General features: G+C 43.1%; 1 pseudogene; it reads left to right on the forward strand.

Annotated features, from left to right (window-relative positions):
• Positions 1-22725, forward strand: part of LOC130182836 (receptor-type tyrosine-protein phosphatase F-like) — a 58810-nt pseudogene that overhangs the window by 16701 nt on the left and 19384 nt on the right.

Here is a 22725-nt window from a genome sequence, read left to right on the forward strand (position 1 = left end):
TACGCCACACAACGCCCCTAAAAAAAAACAAAACAATTCTTACCTGGGCTTTAAGCCACACTGACAAAATAAAAGTGGCTGAGAGGTCCTCATGTCTTATATCACTGTTTACATTTCAATTCAATTCAATTCAATTCAGAGCCTTTATTGTCATTGCACACTGTACAACAAAATTACATGTCTCCAGTGGTACATGGAGTAATACACAGAGTAAACATAAGTACATGTAATGGCAAAACTAAGGTAGACACATTCCAAACATATAAATAAAAACAAAAAAATTAACAGAAGTATAAAAGCAGAGTGAATCCATATACTCAGTTATTATTGCACATACAGTGGGTACGGAAAGTATTCAGACGCCTTTAAATTTTTGACTCTTTGTTTCATTGCAGCCATTTGCTAAAATCAAAAAAGTTCATTTTATTTCTCATTAATGTACACTCAGCACCCCATCTTGACAGAAAAGAACAAAAATGTAGAAATTTTTGCAAATTTATTAAAAAAGAAAAACTGAAATATCACATGGTCATATGTATTCAGACCCTTTGCTGTGACACTCATATTTAACTCACATGCTGTCCATTTCTTCTGATCCTCCTTGAGATGGTTCTACTCCTTCATTGGAGTCCAGCTGTGTTTAATTAAACTGATTGGACTTGATTAGGAAAGACACACACCTGTCTATATAAGACCTTACAGCTCACAGTGCATGTCAGAGCAAATGAGAATCATGAGGTCGAAGGAACTGCCCAAGGAGCTCAGAGACAGAATTGTGGCAAGGCACAGATCTGGCCAAGGTTACAAAAGAATTTCTGCAGCACAGTGGCCTCCATAATCCTTAAATGGAAGAAGTTTGGGACGACCAGAACTCTTCCTACACCTGGCCGACCAGCCAAACTGAGCAATCGTGGGAGAAGAGCCTTGGTAAAGAGGTAAAGTTACCTTGGCAACAAGAGTGAACGCTGGCGCAACTTGCTGCCGCTGATCGCCGGTAACCTAACTTTTTAACTTTTAATATTTTTTTTTCAACTTTTCAGAAGTTCTGACTTATTTTATAGTTTCTATAAACCTAATCGGACCTTGTAATTGCCTTTATTTGGAATATTTCTACGATCTACTGGCACTACGTCCGTGTGAGTCTTAACTAGCCTACCGTTAGCTCATCTGTTCTGTTCCGGCTTGAGCCTCACTTGACGTTTATCTGGTGAACACTGCCTGAGTTCTCGTCCACAATGTGGACGGTAGGACATACATCTTTTCCGTATGTGTCTGGCTCTTTCTACTGCCCGTCCACCTGCCAGTGCTGGTGATGCTTCAGTGCTCGGCCGCTGACATGCTCCGGCTGCGCTGTCGCCTGCCTGGACCTGCGCCTGGGGCACTCCACCTTCACCCGGACGTCGCCTTCCGGCCCCGCCGGAGATGCATTCGCCGAGGGTCCCGCCGGAATTTCCACTGTGACATCTCGGCAGCGGTGGGGTCCATCTGGTCCAGCTCTCGGCGCCCTCCGCGCTCCACCGGCCGGGTTGTTGACCGCGGTGTGCTGACCCGCCTGGCCTCGTTGGCTCGCACCACCGCCGGCTACGACGGCACCTCACTCGGCTTCGCTCTGCTGGACATCCGCTCGCTGACGGGCGGGGGACATCTCGTCCAGGACATCATCGCAGACCGTGGGCTAGACTTTCTTTGTTTGGCCGAGACATGGCAACAGCCCAGCGACTTCTCCCGGCTGGTTTCGAGCTGTTTTGGTCCCACTCCAACCATCATTGTTACTGTCTACTGTTACTTTTGTATTGTTATATTTCATTTTTATTGTTGTTAATTAATTTTTAATATGTTTTTAATCTCGATTTGTGTAACTGTGTACGGTGTCCTTGAGTGCCAAGAAAGGCACCTTTAAATAAAATGTAGTAGTATTATTATTATTATTATTATTATTATTATTATTATTATTATTATTATTATTATTAAAGAAGAACCCAAAGATCACTGTGGCTGAGATGCAGTAGGGAGATGGGAGAAAGTTCCACAAAGTCAACTATCACTGCAGCCCTCCACCAGTCCGGGCTTTATGGCACTGCTCATCACCTGCCCAATACAATCCCAACAGTGAAACATGGTGGCAGCATCATGCTATGGGGGTGTTTTTCAGCTGCAGGGACAGGACGACTGTTTGCAATTAGAGGAAAGATGAATGCGGCCAAGTACAGAGATATCCTGGAAGAACACCTCTTCCAGAGTGCTCAGGACCTCAGACTTGGCTGAAGGTTCACCTTCCAACAAGACAATGACCCTAAGCACACAGCTAAAATAACAAAGGAGTGGCTTCAGAACAACTCTGTGACCATTCTTGACTGGCCCAGCCATAGCCCTGACCTAAACCCAATTGAGCATCTCTGGAGAGACCTGAAAATGGCTGTCCACCAATGTTCACCATCCAACCTGACAGAGCTGGAGAGGATCTGCAAGGAAGAATGGCAGAGGATCCCCAAATCCAGATGTGAAAAACTTGTTGCATCATTCCCAAGAAGCCTCATGGCTGTACTAGCTCAAAAGACCATGTGACCATGTGATATTTCAGTTTTTCTATTTTTAATAAATTTGCAAACATTTCTACATTTGTGTTTTTTTCTGTCAAGATGGGGTGCTGAGTGTACATTAATGAGGAATAAAATGAACTTTTTTGATTTTAGCAAATGGCTGCAATGAAACAAAGAGTGAAAAATTTAAAGGGGTCTGAATACTTTCCGTACCCACTGTAGGTAATTGACATAATATTGCACACTCACAGGATATGGTTATTATTCAAAGGATATGGTTGCCTGATGTTCAGCCATTAATTACTCTGATAGCACTTGGGTAAAAACTTGCCAGGAATCTAGAAGTGTGAGATCTTAAGGATCTGTATCTCCTTCCAGAGGGCAGCAGGGTGGAAAGGTGGTGACCTGGGTGAGATGAATCTCACCCAGGCCCATAGAAGGCAGCAGGTTCTGTAAATGTCCTCAAGTAATGGTAACTGAGTGCCAGTGATTTGTTGTGCTAGTTTCCTGATTCTGTGAAGAGCTTTCCTGTCAGCTGAAGTGCAGCTGGCAAGCCATACCACTATGCCATAGTAGAGGATACTTTCAATGTTGCTGCGATAGAAAGACAGAAGCAGCTGCTGGGACAGGTTGGCTCTCCTCAGTGTCCTGAGAAAATACAGCCACTTCTGTGGTTTCTTCACCAGAGCTGTGATGTTTAGGGTCCATGTGAGGTCCTGTGAGACGTGTGTGCCTAGGAATCTGAGGGAAGATACTCTCTCCACTGTGTCTCCTCTGATGTGAGCAGGTTCTACACCCTATTTCCTGAAGTCCAAAAACAACATCCTAACATATGTGCCAGGATGTTCCAGATGGGACAATGCAATGTGCAGGGCTGTGTTGATGGCATCCTCCGTTGACCTGTTGGCTCTGTAGGCAAACTGGTGTTGATCCAGGGCTGGTGGAAGTGCTGATTTGATGTGCCTCAGGACCAGCCTCTTAAAGCACTTCATTACAGTGGCGGTGAAAGCCACTGGTCTGAAGTCATTCAGGCAACTAATAGATGTTTGCTTCGGGACAGCCACATTGGTGGCAGATTTAAGGCATTTGGAAATGGTGCATGTGGAAAGAAAGAGATTGAAGATTTTGCTGAATACCTCTGCCAGCTGATCTGTACAGTCTCTGAGTGCCCTCCCCAGGATGGCATTAGGACCATTTGCTTTCCTGGGGTTAACATCCTGGAGTACTTTCCTGACATCTTCTGTGCTGACAGTAAGTGCCAGGCTGTCAAGTAAATAAGATATTTGGTTGCAATTCTGGTTGCAGAGACTGGTTGGCTGTGGGAAGGTAAGCGGGCAGCATGCTGCCTGTCAAATGGTACCTACTCACTGTTCTGATATTGATGAAAATTACTCACACTAGTTACACATGCACAGTATTTTTTTTTTATATATATAAAAAATAGGGGTGTAGCGTACATACGTGGCCTGGCATCAGTCACAAGCCATTAAGGAAGTTCATTATAAGGACATGCAGAGTTACGGACTCACAATTGACACTTTGCGACTCTTTCCACCATCAAACTATCAGATTGATAGGAAACAGAGACAAAGGACCCCTCTTCCACAAACAGACCATGCTGTTAGCATGGCTGAACGACACAGAACCAGACCAAAGATCAAAGGGTCAGCTCCAGAGGATCAACCAATGGACACCAGATAACTGGAGAAGTGATATTTGATTGTTTCTTGTATAGGACAATTAACAACAAAAAGGACTGATTAACACTAAGGTGTGAATCCTGGCCTGTCTGTGCCATGCATGAACACACACACACACACGCACACACACACCAACCTCTCTTCCTCTGTCCCTCTCGAGATAAGAGTCATAAACTACAACCCACATTCCAATCCTGGGTAGTGACCAGCAGAACACTCTTCACAGACACAGATCAAAGGATGAATGTAAAATTAAATATCTAACTGTTCTCTAACTCATGAGATGTTCCTATGTAATAGTTTAATCCCGAGCTTCTATCCCATAGAATGTTTGAAATGTAACATGTAGATTTTAAGACAAGGTCCTTCATGTGACCATACTGTCAGCATCCTTCACACAAGGTAACACACTACATGACATCCAGAATGTGCATATTATTATTATTACAGTCGAAGAACTGCTGTGTAATCCATATGTATAGATTATTAGCTTTGGGAAATGTTTATATTGTTGTTTGATCAATTAACCACTTGTATCATAATTAATTCCAGGTTTGAAGGATGTAATATGAAATCAACACTCCTATTACTCCTCTCTGCTATTATTAGTGCAAGTAGTTTTATGTTATTCCATTTAATGTTTTGTGGTCATGGTGGAAGAAGGATGTGCGAGTTTATAAGTAAACTCTAGATTTAAATTATTCTAAAAGTTCAGTGGAAAATTACTCTCTTCTCCAAGTGGAAACACAGGAGAAGATGGGTGACGCCCATGAAACATGCGCCAGCCCCCAGGGGATAAAACAGTCATGAACCATTCACACATTGCCAAAAAAAAAAAAAAGGCCTATGCCTATTGCCTATCCTAAGCCAAAGAAGCCAAAACCAGGCCTAAGCCTAAGTCAGGACGACAAGAACATGCGAGAAGCGAGAAACGATGCAGAAACTAGAAGCTGAGATCTTTGCTCAAAGCTCAGAGTCCCGGCTCAAAGCTCGGCTCTGTAGCCATGTAAACTCTTAGCTCTAAGCTGCTCGCCACAAACTCATGGCTCTTAGTCATTTTTGCACTTTCCGCGTCTTTTATTTTTCTTTGCCACCAGCTCCAAGTAACATGATTTTTGTCTACATGCGCAATCTTTTATTTTTATAAGCCAAGTCAAGACCAACTGAACCAAAGCACTTTGTATCTTTGCATTTTGTAACTTTTAATCATCATCAAGTTTTCCTTTTTGAAGATTGTGACAACTTTAGAGTAATCTGGTCAACGCCAGTTTCCTCTAAGTTACCCAACCAAAGTGAAGAGCATTAGAGTTTATTTCGCATCAACCCGCAAGAGACACCAGCAGATAACATCTGCACGACCGCCTGCAGAGAAGCCGAACAGAAATCAAGAGAGCCCGAGACAGAAAGTCTCCTGGCAAACTCCACCACAGCTGAACTGCTGAGACACAGGGAGATTCCGTCATCGTGATAACGGGACACGGCCTCCAGGAGAATCCACCTCGATCCCGCGTCTCCAGGGTTACCACGGCAACCACAGCCACCTGGGTTCCAGCCGAGGGTCAGCTACAGCGCAACTCACAGTAGGCCGGTCTTAACACTCTGCACGTGACTGGGTTGATGTCGAAATATAGCAATATTTAATCATCAGACCTAATTCGTAGATGTAGTATCATTAGCTGTATAGTCATAGTGTATAGCCATAACATATTCTCTCCCACCATTACCAACTCATCACACTGCTCATTTCATTATTATTTTCATCTTTATGATTATTACACCTTGCATTTACTCTGTACATAGTAGTTTAGTTAAATAAACTCATTTATTTACACCCAGTTGTTGTCCTGTCGTATTCTTTTGACGTAGAGACTGGAGATCCATTGAATCGAGAAGTCATGGCTTCCGATATGAGATTGATAAATTTGGCAATGAAGTAATTCATTGTTGTCCTCCTAGAGGACTGGTGCCCCATTTCAACGAGAGTAAATCATTAAATATAGCGTTAACGCTACAGGGGATAATGGAAATAATGAGTGTCAAAGCACACTAAACTGTATAATAAGGTGTTCATGAGTGTTAATTTACCACAAAATAAAAAGAAATGTGTATTTGTGTATTTAAGCAAAAATAATACAAACAAGACTAGGTCAAAACCTAGTATTTAGCTTTCTGTCTAGTATCAGCTGGTTTCAGCCCTTTCTCTGTTTGATTCTCTCATACTCTTTATGCTCACATACAGCATTTTAACACAGCTGAATTTCCAATAAAGCTTGTTCTCATTTAAATTTTTGTGTCTGTTGTCCAACAGAACAAGTATGAAATAGTGAGTGAAATGCAGCAACCCAGCACTAACCTCCAAGCCATTTCCCAGCTGCTGCTTTGCACTGCTAAAATCCTAATTTTATAACCACAACGTGATCTGACAAAATCACTATACACATACAGATAATGGCTGAACTGTGATTTCAGCAATATTAACTTGTAAAAATTTGCAAAAGGGATCTGAAAAGTTAGTAAATCTAGCAACAAAGGTGCTAAACTGGCACTGCTGCTTACTGCCTCTTCCCCCTAAATTGTTTTGAAAGCACAACAACCACATGAGAAACTCCAATACTCAGCTGGCCGACCAATGGTGTAACTTGATCTGGTAGAATGTGGACTCCCAACAGTCCAACTATGATATTTAAGGCTGAAGCCATCTTTCATGTGAGACACAAAAATAATATGCAGTGATGCTGGACTAACCCACTTCCTAAAAATTGCTTTGTGTTTCCAGTTTCTATTGACATAAACCGTAAATAATTATTTTTGGAAACTAAATTAGTGATAATGAACAGCTGTAGCAAGTGTCATTCCTGCATACCAAGTGATGTCACTCTCATGGCGAATGACTTGGGAAAGATGATATTTATGATCGTAGGATGATGAGTGTGAGAGCACCCAGGGAGAGTGATAGTATGGATCTTCCACAAGAAAAGTATGGATGTTTTATTTACCACATGCTTACTGGATCACTTTTCTGCACTGCTCTAATCTAGAAGCTCTTGTCTTCTCATGTTTACACTCGAAGCAGCAGGATGCGTATGAAATAAGTTTCCCATATCTGTGTCATCATCAGTTTTTCAGTATTATAAATTAACTTTCAAATATGGCAACCGTTATATTTGAAAGTGGGGAAGTTACAGTCAGATTAAAGCAATTCTTATTATTCAGAAGGATACTGAATCCCATCCATCCAAATTTACAGTATTAGATATATGTACATATAATCATGGCATCTCAAAATGCCATGTGTTTCTACTCTTCAGGTAAATAATACGTATTTTCACTGACAAGAACATTTATATAATTTATTATACATTGCTGTTGGAAATCAATAAACACAGTAATCGAGACATACATGTTCACATCACCTACCAAACTTAAAACTGCTTTCAAATAACTAAATTAGCTGGATGAGAACTAGATGACACAGGATTATTTTAACTCAACAGCATGTCAACCTAAAATAGGTAATCCATGTTTGAATAGGGCCTTTATCAAAGATGTTCTCTTGTGTATAACTCAGTGACTGACCTGGCACTGGATCATCTTCTGGTCATTTGCAGCACACAACTTTTGCGGCTAGCCCGTTCTCCGAGCCCATCATGGTGAAGCTCCACCATGGGATGACCCGACAAACTGAGGACCCAGAGATGCCGTGTGTGATGGGTCCAGTCCTGGCTGTCATTCTCATCATCGTCATAGTCATTGCTATTCTACTCTTCAAGAGGTGAGTATGACAAAACAGTAGACATGTGTTATGATATAAACTCGTGATTCATGGGGTGAAGCTTTTTAAAGCCACTGTTTTGTCTGCTACTTTCATGCAGAGTTGATCCTTGGAACTCTGGATATAAGATAATTGAAAAATAGCAACACACCCTCTTTTTCTATTTCCCAGTTAAATGTGATATGTATACTTAAGTTTAAATTAATCAGAACACTATATTAGAATCTTTTCAGGTTGCAGGAAAAAATGCCCTTTTCGCAAAGTTTTTTGGTGTGGACAGAATCTGGAATATATATGCACAAGATTGAATTCTCAACAATCCAGGTGGGCTCTGTTTTTTAAAAGATTCAAGTTTGCTTTATCTTATCACCCTGGCTCCAAAAATGTTAGCCTGATGCCTTGCCCTGTCAGTTTAACAATGACTCCTCTATTGACTCTGTCATTCTCTGACATTCTGCCCGCCTCCTGTGTGGTGGGTGCAGTTATGTGGGATATTGAGGACAAGGTCAGGCAGGAGGTTCTCTCCTCTCCTTTGGACGGTTGTCCCACCTAAAACGGTTGTTTGTACCAATGTCCGTCTCTTCTCAGGTTATCCACTGGGTACACACCTTTCTTGTCTCCTGTTATCCTGGGATTAGGAGTCATCTTCTAGTGGCCAGCCATGGAGATGCAGGTTTCGAAATATGTGGCAGCCTTCCTGTGTGTTCCTGGAACAAAAGTGCATGTTCCACATCAGACCTGGTCAGACATTTCCCTGGACCTTGTTACGGGACTTCCACCTTCTGAGGGTAACACCACCATTCTCAGGGTGGTGGGTCGTTTCTCCAAAATTGTGCATTTCATTCCATTGCCCAAGTTACCCCCTGCCAAGGCGATGGCAGAGGTGATGTTTTTCATATACATGGATTCCCTAGGAATGTTGTGTTCAACCAGGGGCCCCCAGTTCATCTCACAGTTCTGGAAGGCATTCTGTACTTTGTTGGGTGCCTCAGTCAGCCTCTCGTCTGGTTACCACCCCCAAGCAGAAAGGATGAACCAGGAATTGGAGACCTGTTCTACACACAACCAGAGAGGTTGACCACATCTGGTCTCAGGCCTCTGGTCTTTGACCTTTAACCCCCACATCCTGAGTCTCCCGTATCATGGTTAACAGAAAACTGATGTGTGAACAGTTTTGCCCCTTAATGCACATTCCTTAACTTCAACTTATAATGAATGGCTCAAGGAAAAACCTTTCAACAACATCTTAGCTGGCACCCTTCTTGAACTTTAGAATAAGACATACATAAAGGAAGAACATACAACCATTTAGACTATTAAGATAAAGGAGAATTGAAGTGGATAATACACTACAAGAGCTTGATAAATGTTCTTCTTTTCCTAGTGTTCATCTCTTCTCTTCCTAATTAAATTGCTAATTTGTTTATTTAGTTTTTGTCAAGATGATTTAATTTGTTTCCTCAAATTGAAATTTTCTGCTCTGTAAAATACCAAATTGTGCAGTGACAGCCCTTTAGTTTGCACCTACACTTCAAGAAATGCCTTTATCAAACAGTGTTAAAGACATGGCACTGAACTTTATAACGAAACCCTGAAGAATATCCTTGCTCAAAACCAAAACCAATCTATTAAATCCACAACACACTAAGAGGAAAGTAATTTGATTTCACGTTTTTTAAGTATTTATTTAATTTTTCAGTGCTCTTTCTTTCTGAGAGAGGAATCTCATCTTTCAGAAGGGGAAAGCAGGTGGCGTGGTTTTGTCCAAAGTTCCAAAATACACTGCGAATCCATTATTCAATCTTATTTCTCACATAGCCATTGCTTGGTGTTATGACCGCGGTCTATTGTAGGTGGTTTGTTGTATATATGTGTGTGTGCCCTGTGTTCCTGTTTTCTCATTTGTTTGCAAATAGGTGTGTGCCGCAGCCGCGCCATGAGGAATTACTTGGGACTTGGGGAAGATGGGGCTAATCCATGTTGTGTCCATGGGCCCCCCTAGACTGGGGCATAACATGAATTGGGGGCTCGTCCGTCTTCTTGTCGCGCTTTGTGTCCGGGTGAGTTTCGGTGAGTAGTTTTTCTGGTTGGTAGTTTTATTTTGGTGTGTGGGGGAATTATGGAGTTTTCGTTGGATGATTTTGTGACCAGTCCATCTTTGGCGAAAATTGATAAATGTAGAAAAGCAGACCTTTTGATTGTAGCAAATTGTTATAATGTGCATGTGTCATATGGTGCTAGGAAGGAGGAGCTTAAGCTGTTGCTGTGTGCAGAGTTGGTGGAGCAGGGCGTCTTACCCAAACCAGCTGTTGATGCGGCTGATGCTGCTGCGGGTGACACACCGGTGGCTGAGGTGAAAGTGGCGGAGGTTGCTGGCACGCTCGCTGCTGGTGTGGAGCTTGGGCCGATCACGGGCGGATCCTCTTGTAGGTAACGTGACCACAGAGGATCTCCGCCTAGCACTCCAAATAAAGGAGGCAGAGACCTGAAATAAACAGCTAGAGGTACAAGCCATGCATCTGCGCATCCGGGCTCTCGGCTTGGAAAAAGGAGCCCCTGTAGCCTCCACCCCGGTGCCTCTTTCTGGCCACAGCTCTGTTTCTGCTCCTGTTTTTAATATCACTAAGCACATTGCTTTAGTCCCTCCGTTTCGTGAGTCCGAAGTGGATTCGTATTTCAGCGCTTTCGAGCGGATAGCTGCTGCCCTGAGTTGGCCCACAGAGTTCTGGTCCCTTCTCCTCCAGTGTAAGTTAGTGGGGAAAGCCCAAGAGGTCTGTGCCAGTCTGTCTATTGAAGATAGTCTTGACTACAACATCTTGAAAAAGACTGTGTTGCAGGCTTATGAGCTGGTCCCCGAAGCATACCGCCAAAAATTTTGAAACAGTGAAGAAACTGCCAACCAGACTTACGTTGAGTTTGTGCGTGACAAGAGCGTTTTGTTTGACAGATGGTGCCAAGCCTGTAATATTAAAACCATGACGGAGATGAGAGAGCTCATTCTTCTCGAGGAGTTTAAAAAGTGTTTGCCGGAACGAATTGTTGTCTATTTGAATGAACAAAAAGAATCGTCTGTGACAAAAGCAGCCGTGCTGGCTGACGAGTTCATTCTGACACACAAAAGTGTTTTTTCCATGCCGGCACCTCGCGTTTCACATGCGACATTTGAGCGCAGAAACCGATCCCCAAAGCTGATGCGTAAAAGCACGTTACCAGCTGCAGGTGAGATCCGCAAGTGTTTTTACTGCCATGAGCCAGGCCATCTGATCGCGGCCTGTCCGACGCTTAGGAAAAAGGGACAAAACAAAAATGATAAACCTCCCGCAGGTGTGGGTTTTATAAACTCTGCGTCCCCACCTATAAAAGACACTTTACCCGAACTAGAGGTAAACATGGAGGTTGACCCTCAGTTCAAGCCGTTCATTTCTCTCGGGTTTGTTTCTATAACCGGTGAGGAATCAGGTAAAGTGCCGGTGACTATCCTCCGAGATACAGCCGCTTTTCATTTGTTCATGCTAGCTAGTGTACTGCCACTCTGCGATGAAACTTCGTGCTTTTCTGATCTGCTAGTGTGGGGAATTGAGATGAGCGAACTCAACGCCCCACTTCACATGGTCCACTTGCATTCACCGCTCGTGTCGGGACATGTGAAAGTTGCCATGCTCCCACGGTTTTCCGATCAGTGGCATTTCATTTATTTTAGGCAATGATTTGGCTGGAGGAAATGTGTTTCCTCTGCCCGAAGTCATTAATGATCCACTGTCTGTTGTGTCTGCTTGCTGCCCTCCCTCTGTTTCTCCTGTGGTATATGTCCCGAATGTGTTTCCTGAGTGTGCCATTACGCGCGCACAGGCTAGAAAATTGGGTGAAGTTGTGGATCTGTCTGACTCGTTTTTGGCTGCATTAGATGAGGGTGCGCCCTCCTTTTCAGTGTCCCCCACTTCCGATTGTGAAAAGGTACCGAAATGTGTTACTGAGTGTGTCAACAAGTGTGATTTCCTTCCTGCTGACGCAGACCTGAGTTTGAATGTGACCCGTGAAATGTTGATAAATGCACAGAAAAATGTTCCGTCTCTAACTTCGTGTCTGTTCTCTGTTGCAGCCGCCGAGGATGACAGCAAGCTGTGTGTGTTTTTTCTGGACAACGGTGTCTTGATGAGACGGTGGAGTCCCGACTCCAGCGAGATACGCGTTGTTAATCAGGTGGTTGTGCCCACAGACTATCGCGCGCAAATTTTGAGTCTTGCAGATGACTCCAGCTTAGCTGGCCACCTTGGTGTTAAAAAGACATACCATCGTGTGTTGCGCAATTTCTTTTGGCCCGGGTTAAAGACCGACGTAGCGAAATATTACCGCACGTGTCATACCTGTCAAATTGTGGGAAAGCCCAATCAACCTGTTCCTCTGGCCCCCCTGCACCCGATCCCGGTGCTCGGAGAGCCGTTTGAATGCGTGTTGATAGATTGTGTCAGTCCATTACCAAAAACTAAGTCCGGACATCAGTATATTTTGACTGTGATGTGCGCTGCAACACGGTACCCTGAGGCCATCCCACTGCGCACTCTCAAAGCAAAGCCGGTTGTGAAAGCGCTCATTAAATTCTTTTCAACTTTTGGTTTGCCCAAGATTGTTCAGAGTGACCAAGGCACAAATTTCATGTCCAAACTGTTTGCACAGGTAATGAAAGAGCTAAAAGTTAAACATGTAACATCAAGTTCTTACCATCCAGAGTCCCAAGGCGCACTTGAGAGGTTCCACCAGACATTAAAATCCATGATGCGCAAATACTGCCTCGAGTCTAACAGAGAGTGGGATGAGGGCCTCCCTCTTCTGTTATTTGCCGTGCCATACTGTGCGTGGTCCCCTTCGGCTCCTCAAAGAGAAGTGGCTGTCAGAGTCGCCAAAAATGAGCATACTGTACTGGATTATGTCAGTTCTTTTCGTGAGCATCTTAATCATGTGTGTCAGTTAGCCCGTGACAATTTGGCACAGAGTCAAGCTAGCATGAAGCGTCGTTATGATAAGAGGTCTGTCCTCCGTGTATTCCAACCAGGGGAAAAAGTTTTGGTGCTGCTTCCGTTACCTGGGTCCAGTTTGCAGTCTCAGTTTTCAGGTCCATATACGGTCGAGAGAAAAATTAGTGACACCAACTATGTTGTTCACACACCAGACCGGAAAAAAAAATCCAGAGTATGCCATATTAACATGCTGAAAGGTTACTTTTCCAGAGTGAGTGATTCTCCGCCGTCCCCTGCTGCATCTGTGATGTCTGTGTCCGCTCCTCCTCAGTACCAGCTTGCTAATGATGGGTTGGCAGAGAAAAGTGGTTTGATGCCGGCCGCTCGTTTGAGGAATTCAGAGGTACTGAGCAATTTAGAGGGTTTTTTGTCTCACTTGTCTGATTCGGCCCATGTAGATATTACCGCTTTGATTGAGGATAACCTGTTACTTTTCTCTGACCATCCCAGTCAAACGTCTGTCCTGCACCATGACACCGACGTGGAGGGCCACAAACCAGTTAAGCAACACGCGTACAGAGTAAATCCAGCTAAACAGGCCCTGATGCAGCAGGAGGTGAGCTATCTGGTTGAGCATGGATTAGCTGTCCCCAGTACGAGTGCGTGGAGCTCCCCGTGTTTTGGTTCCAAAACCTGACAACACCTCTCGTTTTTGTAACGACTACAGAAAAGTAAATTCAGTCACAAAACCCGACTCTTTTCCACTCCCCAGAATGGAGGACTGTATAGATCGTGTAGGCTCTGCAAAATATGTGACAAAGCTGGACCTGTTAAAAGGTTACTGGCAGGTTCCTTTAACACCACGCGCCTCAGAAATATCCGCTTTTGTCACACCCGACACCTTCCTCCATTACACCGTTATGCCCTTCGGATTGCGCAACGCTCCCGCCACTTTCCAGCGGTTAATGCAGAGGGTGTTATCTGGAGTCGAACATTGCGAAGCTTATTTAGATGATGTAGTTGCCTACTCCTCCACCTGGTCTGACCATCTTGATACACTGTCTCTCATATTCAGCCGTCTTCGTGAGGCCTCTCTCACACTTAACCTTGCGAAGTGTGAGTTTGGCAAAGCCACTGTTACCTATCTGGGTAAGCAGGTAGGTCAGGGGCAGGTGCGTCCGTTGGCTGAAAAAGTGCAGGCTATTATTGATTTTCCGGTCCCACAATCCAAGAAAGCGCTGCGCCGTTTTCTTGGAATGTGTGGATATTATCGTGGATTTTGTAAAAACTTTTCTGCTGTGGTGGCTCCTCTCACCGGCCTCGTAAGTCCCTTGAAACCTTTTGGGTGGTCCCCCGCTTGTCAGGCTGCCTTTGAGTCTGCCAAGGCGTTACTGTGTAGCGCACCCGTCCTTGCTGCACCCTGCTTTACGCGACCCTTTAAACTAGAGGTTGACGCCCGCGCGTGCGGCGCGGGTGCTGTCCTCTTGCAAGAGGATAATCAGGCCATTGACCAATCTGTTTGCTACTTTTCCAGGAAGTTAATAAGCATCAGCTTAATTACAGCACTGTTGAGAAGGAAGCTCTCGCCCTACTACTTGCCTTGCAGTACTTTGAGGTTTATCTCGGATCTAGTTCACAGCCTGTCCAAGTATATACAGATCACAACCCGTTAGTATTCATCGCATGGTGTTCTATGGTGTTTTTTCCTGTTTATTTAGTTAGGGAGGTGAGTTGATTGTTATTTGTTTTCCCTTGGTGAGCTTAGTTGTTTATTTTCAAGACAGAGCGATTATGTTTATTATGTTGGCCTTAGTCCACCCTGAAGCCTAACCTAAATATTTATTTCCTATATGATCAAAAGAAACTTTTATGTTAATAAATCATTTTCTTTATATTCAACGAATCTTTGTGGTGGCTACTTGGGACTTGGGGAAGATGGGGCTAATTCATGTTGTGTCCTAGGTTCCCCCTAGACTGGGGCATAACACAGGCCAACGACTGGGTCACGTTGATAATATTTATTGACTAACTAAACACAGTTCAATGAACAAGGATAATGACATGAATCTATAACTAACAATACCTATATCTACTAGCTGAACTAGCAGTAATTTGGGCGATGGTGAAAGAGAATGGATTTAGTTACGTGTATAGCATTTATTCGTAACAGTAGGAAATTATCAAGTCGGGACTAGTATTATTCCGACATCAACCCAGTTCGGAGCAAAGGATGGAGTTGCCTACTTTGAGTTGCGGCGTGCTGTTGAGATCCTGGCTGGAGCCCTAGAGTTTGGTTGCTAGGCGACGGGGACGCCACGCTCCAAGTGGGTTTCTCTCAGAGATGACGGCCGTTGCCAGGGGTGACGGGCTCTGCCGATGTCTCGGTGGATCAGCGTCGGCGCAGTCTGCCAGCAGACTTTCTTCCGTAGGCACTTTCGAGATCTGGTCAGCCGGTCCTGGTGTGGCGTGTAGCCGGAGGGCTGGAGGTTGACGGCGGAATAAACGCTAGTATCTAATTTAATTTGCCAGATAAGTTGGAAGGAGTTGGTGTTGGCCAAACGACGCAAAACCTTCAAAGTCTTCTAGACAAATGTTGGATTTGTCGAAAAAAGGAAACGACAAAATTACTTATACACACCTGTGTGTGATTCAATTTGGAAGGCTTGGCTTGCTGAAATAGTAAAACAAAAATCGCGCACAAAAGTATAAGAAAATTTAGGACAAAGAACACGAGGTTGGTACCAATGTAACAAGTAAAGTTTAGGCTAGAAACAAACATGAGCTATTGCGCAAGACGAGACATAAGAGTGACAGTAAGAATTAAGATTGTAAGAAGAGAGCTTGCCCTGGAGGATCCTGCTGTTTTATCCTTGGGGTGTGTGTAGCCGGGGGGGATGGGGCTTGACAGTTGTCGCCACCCCTTTGGTCTTCCTTCTCTTTCTTTGTTTCAATAAAGAAAGATAGAAATAAAACCTTAAGTTCATTTGTTTAATTTGGTTTTACGCGCAAGTGTTGCGTATTCTACTCCCACCATGGCCCATTCATTTTGATAATGGCCTACATCAACTACCTAGCTAAAGTTTGGAATATACAAGATAAACTGATAACATCATCATGGTTAATAGTACACATAGAATATGTGGATTAACAAAAGGATAACAATTTGTAACCACACAAATATATAGCTAAGTTACAATATGAAACAGTAATGTCAAAAGTGATGTATTAAGTTATCTATCCGTTAATTCCCTAGGGGAAAAGGGGTCCAGAGTGGTCCTTAGATGGCAGTATTGTAACGTGGTGGATATTTACCTTAGAACTAATAAAACCTATCTCAGCCTCCCTTTGGGCTACAGAAATGAACTTTGGATCATACTTTATGGAAATCTTTCCAGAGTAATACTGCATGAATTACCTGGTGATAGGACATTCGGTTCAATGACATTTCAATCATGCTTTATAAATGTGTAATAGTTCATCAATCCGGCTTAGAATGTAGGATGGTTTTATGGCAGGGGTCTGTGGTTCCTCATGAGACACCCCCTTTGGGTAAGAAAGGGTGTTAAAGGTGAGAGTGTTGTTTTCTCTTGTGAGAGAGAAATGAGTCAAGAGTGTGAATCCTGGTGGTTTAGCACCTTGATTGGCTAAATGTTCCTTTTCATGTTATTTGATAAGAGGTGGCACCCACCTATCAATCCCAGATGAGTGTCAGGGATGCAACATGAATTCAGTGTCAGTCTGTGGGGGAGAGTTGTGGTTGTCTCCCATTTGTTGCAGGAGTGTTGGTTCAGGATGAGTTCCATGAGCTAGCCATAAATTCTGATGGTATTTTTAAAAGCTAGTCTATTGGTGAGGGGAACTCATTTCGTCCCTGTTTTCTATCCAAGTGATAGTTTGATGATGGGAAAGTGGACATGGGAGGCTCTCCATATCCTCCAGAGCACCCCAGTGTCCTTACCATAAATCTGGTGTCCGGTCACTGGTGTCCACCAGTTTCCGCTACACGAGTATTACTAGATGCGGCAGGACTCAGAGTTGTATATAAAGTCCGTCGTATACAGTGTGAACAGGAACGGAGCCAAAACAGTCCTCTGTGGAGCCCCAGTGCTGCTCATCACTCATTACTCATTACTTGAAAACCCATGAAACCATCTTCCCCTCAGCAAATAACAATAGCAATATAAAAGAGACTTTTAATTATATGTAGCAATAGTCCTGCATTGTTATACATTCTATAGATTCAGATCTAATTATCTAAAATGTCATTTTTGTAGAGATGATTGCTTGTTCTTTGACAGTAATATGGGTGTCTTTAAAATGCTGCAATTACTGTAATGTATGTAATTGTGATATCCTTTCTTTGTCACTGCCAAACTAGAAGAAGATTGCCACAGCGCTCACACGACGCCACATGCAGAGCCTGTCCTGTCAGCCAATACTCACCTCTGCTTATAATCAACAGTAAATATAATTTTTGTGTGGCAATTATACACTGTGCATCTATCTTATTAGTGCCACGGGTGCTCAGCTCCGAGGCACTCCTCTACAGCTAGAATAGCTGAGAGGAGTGCCTCGGGGCTATTAATATTCTGTTTCGGGTTTATTATTCTTCCGCCAAATTTCGGCGCGTAACTCGTCCCGCAGCTTTGAGAAAACCCCGGTAATATATACATCAAAACGTGCGTCTTGATCCCGCAAGGGGTGCTATGACTTTTGGTGTTAAAATTCCAATTTTTCCCAAAGTTATTCCCAAAAAACTGGGAATAAATAATGCATTAGAAATGCATTGGAATTTTCTTTAGAAACCCACCTTTTTTCGACAAAATTGCACCTTTTTGCTGAGTCACCCAGCTCTCTCATACCTGCACGTAGAAATGTGATTCAAACTGTAAAACGGAGGAAAACTTCTGCTCTCTCAAAAAGATAGGAACTGTTTTTACATAACATGTAAACTTTTCAAACTGTGAGCACTCAAAGGAGGAGTGCAAATCACTTTTTCTTCAAAGTTAGAGTGAAAGCGTCAGTTGGCTAGAGTGCGTGAAGCAGTAAAAAATAACCTTTATTTTTATTTTTAACTCGAGCTCGCGGCCAAACCGTAAAAAGGAGACAAATAATTCTTTCTGAAAATGTAGACATAGTTGTTGGGATTCATAAAATGTAACTTTGACAGGCAGGGTCTGCACAAAATTTAAACGGGGGTGCCGAGTCCGGCAGCAATACCTGTCTCATTCTCATTGACACCTAATGTAATCATCTTTTTTTTTCAAAAGAATCTCTCTCTGTCTTCGCACTGAGCTTACGCACTCATTTTAAGGAATATCTGAATAAAATAGAGACTGTAGAAACTTCTGGCTTCAGTGTCTGGCACGGTCTTTTCGGTTTATGAAAAGAAGGATTGTTATTTTCTGTTTTTATGTAGAGATTGTTTATGCTGATACAGACGAACCTGTTTCAGCCTCCTTTCTAATCAACCAACTCAACAAGCTCAGAACAAGCTTCTCAACTGAATTGGGAACCCCTCCGTCTCCAATTCAAGCTTCACTTGAGGCAATCCGGCTCACTTAGGCCAACCACAGGCAAATTCTCACTACCATTGAAGCCTGCCTTATGGACCATATCAACCGGATTACTTCAATGGAGGCAGCTCTCACTGAATTGGCAACTGAAATCGCTTACTTTAAGGCTAAAGGACGACCTGGAGAATCGCTCTCAACATCAAAACATGTCAGGATCTTAGTGTTTTTCTGTCTGGAGCTGGGCGGAGCTGACCTGCACACCTGCCAGCCGTCAGTAATCAAGCCACCTGCCAGCAATCTGCAATCAAGTCACCTTCACTCCAGTCTGCATAAAGCCTTGGTCCAGTCCACAGCTCTTCGCCAGATTGTCAGCTAACCCCAAGTGGTATAGTAAATATATCGGCTCAGAGATTCATCAGTTTCTTGTTCATTAGCTCTCTTGCTAGTTTTATGACTGAGTTCTTGACTGTGTTTTTCCCCCCTTGTTTCCAGGTCCTGCTTCTGCCGCCACCCTTCCAAATCCAAGCAGCCCAGCAACCCTTCCAAGCCCCAGCAGCCCAGCCACCCTTCCAAGCCCCAGCAGCCAAGCTACCCTCCCAAGATCCAGCAACCCCTGCCCCGCTCCAGCTGCTCCTACCTTTTTTTTGTGTAATAAACACCTGTGTTTCCTGCACCCATTCAGTGTCTTATCTGCATCATGGGTCCTGACTTCCATCCACCATGACAAAACATGCACATTGTTGGTGTGCCTGAAAGCACTGGATTGACATCTGTTAAGTTTGTCTCTGAGCTCCTGATGGAGGTGATGGGCACTGAGAAGCCTCCAGAGCTAAATAGAGCACACAGGTCCCTACACCCAAAGACTGCATGGGGTGAGCATCCAAGGGTGACAATAGACCGCTTACATCTTTTCCAGGACAAGGAGTGTGTAATGCACTGGACGACAGAGAAAGGCCAGCTCCTCTACCAGGGCAAGAAAATATTCACCTTCAATGACTTCACTGTCACCCTGACGTTCAATGGCGTGAAGTCATCCCTTTATAAGAAAGGTGTCAAATATATCAAATATATAGTGTAGATATTTTTAGCACCCTTAGTATCCTCAGGAGGATTGGGACTATGTTTTACAGGAAGTTGTGTAGTTGTAGCTACCTGCTGTTTGCCTCGTTTGGAAAGGTAAACATAGGACTGGGGATTTTTCTTTTTTTCTTTTGTTTTTTTCTTTTGGGTTAGTGTTAGAGGAAGGGATTACAGTGTTTTTGGGGGGATGCCGATTGTCTTTAAAATATTTACTGAACAGAAGCTTTACATTGACATTTATTTTGGTGGAAACTCTTTGTACTTCTATTTAATTATTTTGTACTTAATGCCCTGCATGACTTACACAGCATTCTAATGGTCTTTTTCATGTTACACGCATGTTTTTTTCTTACACTTAGGTAACCTACTTATACTTGGCCTATTCTTATACTAACATCTATGGCTAATTCTTTTACCATAGGGAATAAACCTGTTAGACTGATGTCATAACATTAAGGGTTTAAATGGTGTAGTAAAGTGGACAAGGGGTTTGTCACATCTGAAGGGGCTACAGACAGATACAGTATTTCTGCATGAAACACATCTACATGACTCAGACCAAAACAGGCCGTGTAAATCGTGGGTGGGCCAGATCTTTCACTCTAAATTCAATATAATATAAGTCCAGAGGTATAGCTATTTTAATCCATAAAAAGTCAAATTTTTTCCTGATGACGTTATATTAGAGTAACTGGGTCCCTATCTCAAATGCCAGTAATATTTTTACTTGGTACTTAACATTTGCTGACATGCAAATTAGCATGCAGGAATTTGGATATAACCCAAGTATTGGACAAATTAAAATTTTGACCTGTTGATGGTACTGAAGGAAAAGTCAGGTGATTTATTAGGCTTCATCCTCTTTGAATACCTTTACTAAATTTCATGGCAATTCATCCAATAATAAATAAATAAATAAATATTTTCATCTGGATTTAGGTGGTGGACTGTCTGAGGAATATTACCATCCTTAGAGTCACACCCCACTGATAGGGCTGAAAAAATCATTTCATCCATGCTATGGTGAATGAATGACAGACATACAACTCCTGTCTCAGTGCTCCCTATCTTCTTTCTTTTCACTTCTCTGTCTTCTCCTAACCGATCCCTGTGCTCTTTGTTTTGTCTGGTCTTTCCCCCACAGGTTCCTGTGCTGTCAGTTGCCCAAACACTCCAAGTTAGTTTTCATTCCTCTTGTGTTTTACTAATATTTCCTACCATTCCTGCCTCTTTTTTTTCACATAGCAGCCTAGCGCTATCTCCTCTTCCTGTTGTCTGTCCATGTTGGCTCTCTGCACAAAATTATCATCATCAAAGCTGAGAGATTAAATTAAATGCAGTAGAAAGACACCAAGAATTTTAAAATTACACAGTGCATTATACACTCCAACCACCTGTCTTAGACCTTCTCATTCACCTATAACTTTATGGTATTCTTACCAACCAGCATGCTTGTTGATGCTTATATCTTGAATGTGGTCATAGCATGCTGTTTAAAACTTCCGCAGTCAGACACCATCCGTCTGCTCCCCACACACCACCCTCCTGTCACCCCATATCACTGTGGCCAGTTAGCACTGAGCCTTCAACATGGTGTGTGTGTGTGTTGTGTGTGTGTGTGATGTTGATGAACTGTTCTTACTGCTCCACCTCTCGCTGCAGGGATGAGGGAACATCGTCCCATTGCTATCTCTGACCTGGCAGACGACATAGAGAGACTCACAACCAATGATGGTCTGCGCTTCTCTCAGGAATACGAGGTAACACTTCCTGCTTTATATTTATTTTTCAAGTGAAGCAATATGTGCTTTGTAACCAAAGACTTTTGGTTTTTGGCTAAAATGAGTGAGATCGTTTTGTGAAGTTAGATTGATTGTGTTTTGATTATGTCAAGAATATTAGATAGGATTTTCCAAATCCTGTTTTATAGTTGTTGACACCTTCACAAAACAAGTTCTCCAGTTAACTGAAGAGCTGCTAGAGCTATAGTTGCTCTTGTATGCATTTTTCATTGATAGATCAGTCTTGAGTCCGATTCCCCCATTCACAATCTAGCCTTGAAGCGGACAGTTATCTCCATTATTCTTTGCATTGTTTTAATTTCATTTATAGAAAGACCAGGCGAGTCATCTGATGCCATAACCTGCATCACAATTGTATTCAAATTAGGTTGGTTATATAATACTGTTCTATAATACAATACACCAAAGAATATTCACTTATATCTCAGAGCTGTTACCTTTGAATATTTGACATGCTTTTTACTAATAACTTCCATGCTGTTGAGATCAGTAACTGCACACCAGTGGCGATTGCTCTAAGACTGCAAGGGAAGCTCAGCTTCCCCTAAAATGTCAACAAAATAAGTGGTAAAATATGTACTGTTGTGTGTACATTTCATTGACTAAATATGCGCTAGAACACGCTCATCTTTTGTTCAGAATCAGCTACTTATCACAGGTAACTGACACAACCACCACAGTGCTTTACACATTGTAGACGCAGAGTGTCTACTGACTTCAATGGGGAAGCAGAGAGTGGGTTGTTCCACTGCAGCGAAACTAGACGGTCATTGGATAAATGCTGGGCTTTGTCCCGCCCATCGGACGCTCAGCGTCTCTGGGGGTCTATGGGGCAGTGGGCTGGCCCGGATGCTCGGCTTCTGCATGATGATTGGATGATCTGTCTGAGGCTGAGGCCCTTTTTGATTGACAGCAAAATGAGCGAATCAGCGATCTTGAAGTATAAGCATCCACCGGAGCAGTTTTCAAGTTTTTCATTCCGTTGTTCGGAGTTGATCTGGAGACGTTACTGATCCTCAGTGACTTTGTCTTTGTCAAAAACGACTAGCGTTGTGTTTGGCGACTCTCTTCTGTCACTCTGCGAATTTACATATAAATAAACAGACACATTTTATGATGTAGGCCGAAAATGAGCTTCCCCTCCTTATAAGACCAGCAGCCGCCACTGCTGCACACCAACTACAAGGGGCGAGTTCTAGTACAGTGACTGCCATCTATCCTTTTTTACATTAACTTCAGATCAAACCAAAGACATTTAACACCAGTGAGTAAATCAATCTGTTTATATCAGGTGTAAATATGTGTGTTCGGAAGAGTGCTACCTGCAAGGCCAAAGGAAGGCCTGAAGTGAAGCTGTTGA

The sequence above is a fragment of the Seriola aureovittata genome, chromosome 15, assembly GCF_021018895.1.
Source record: "Seriola aureovittata isolate HTS-2021-v1 ecotype China chromosome 15, ASM2101889v1, whole genome shotgun sequence".
Classification (NCBI taxonomy): Eukaryota; Metazoa; Chordata; class Actinopteri; order Carangiformes; family Carangidae; genus Seriola; species Seriola aureovittata.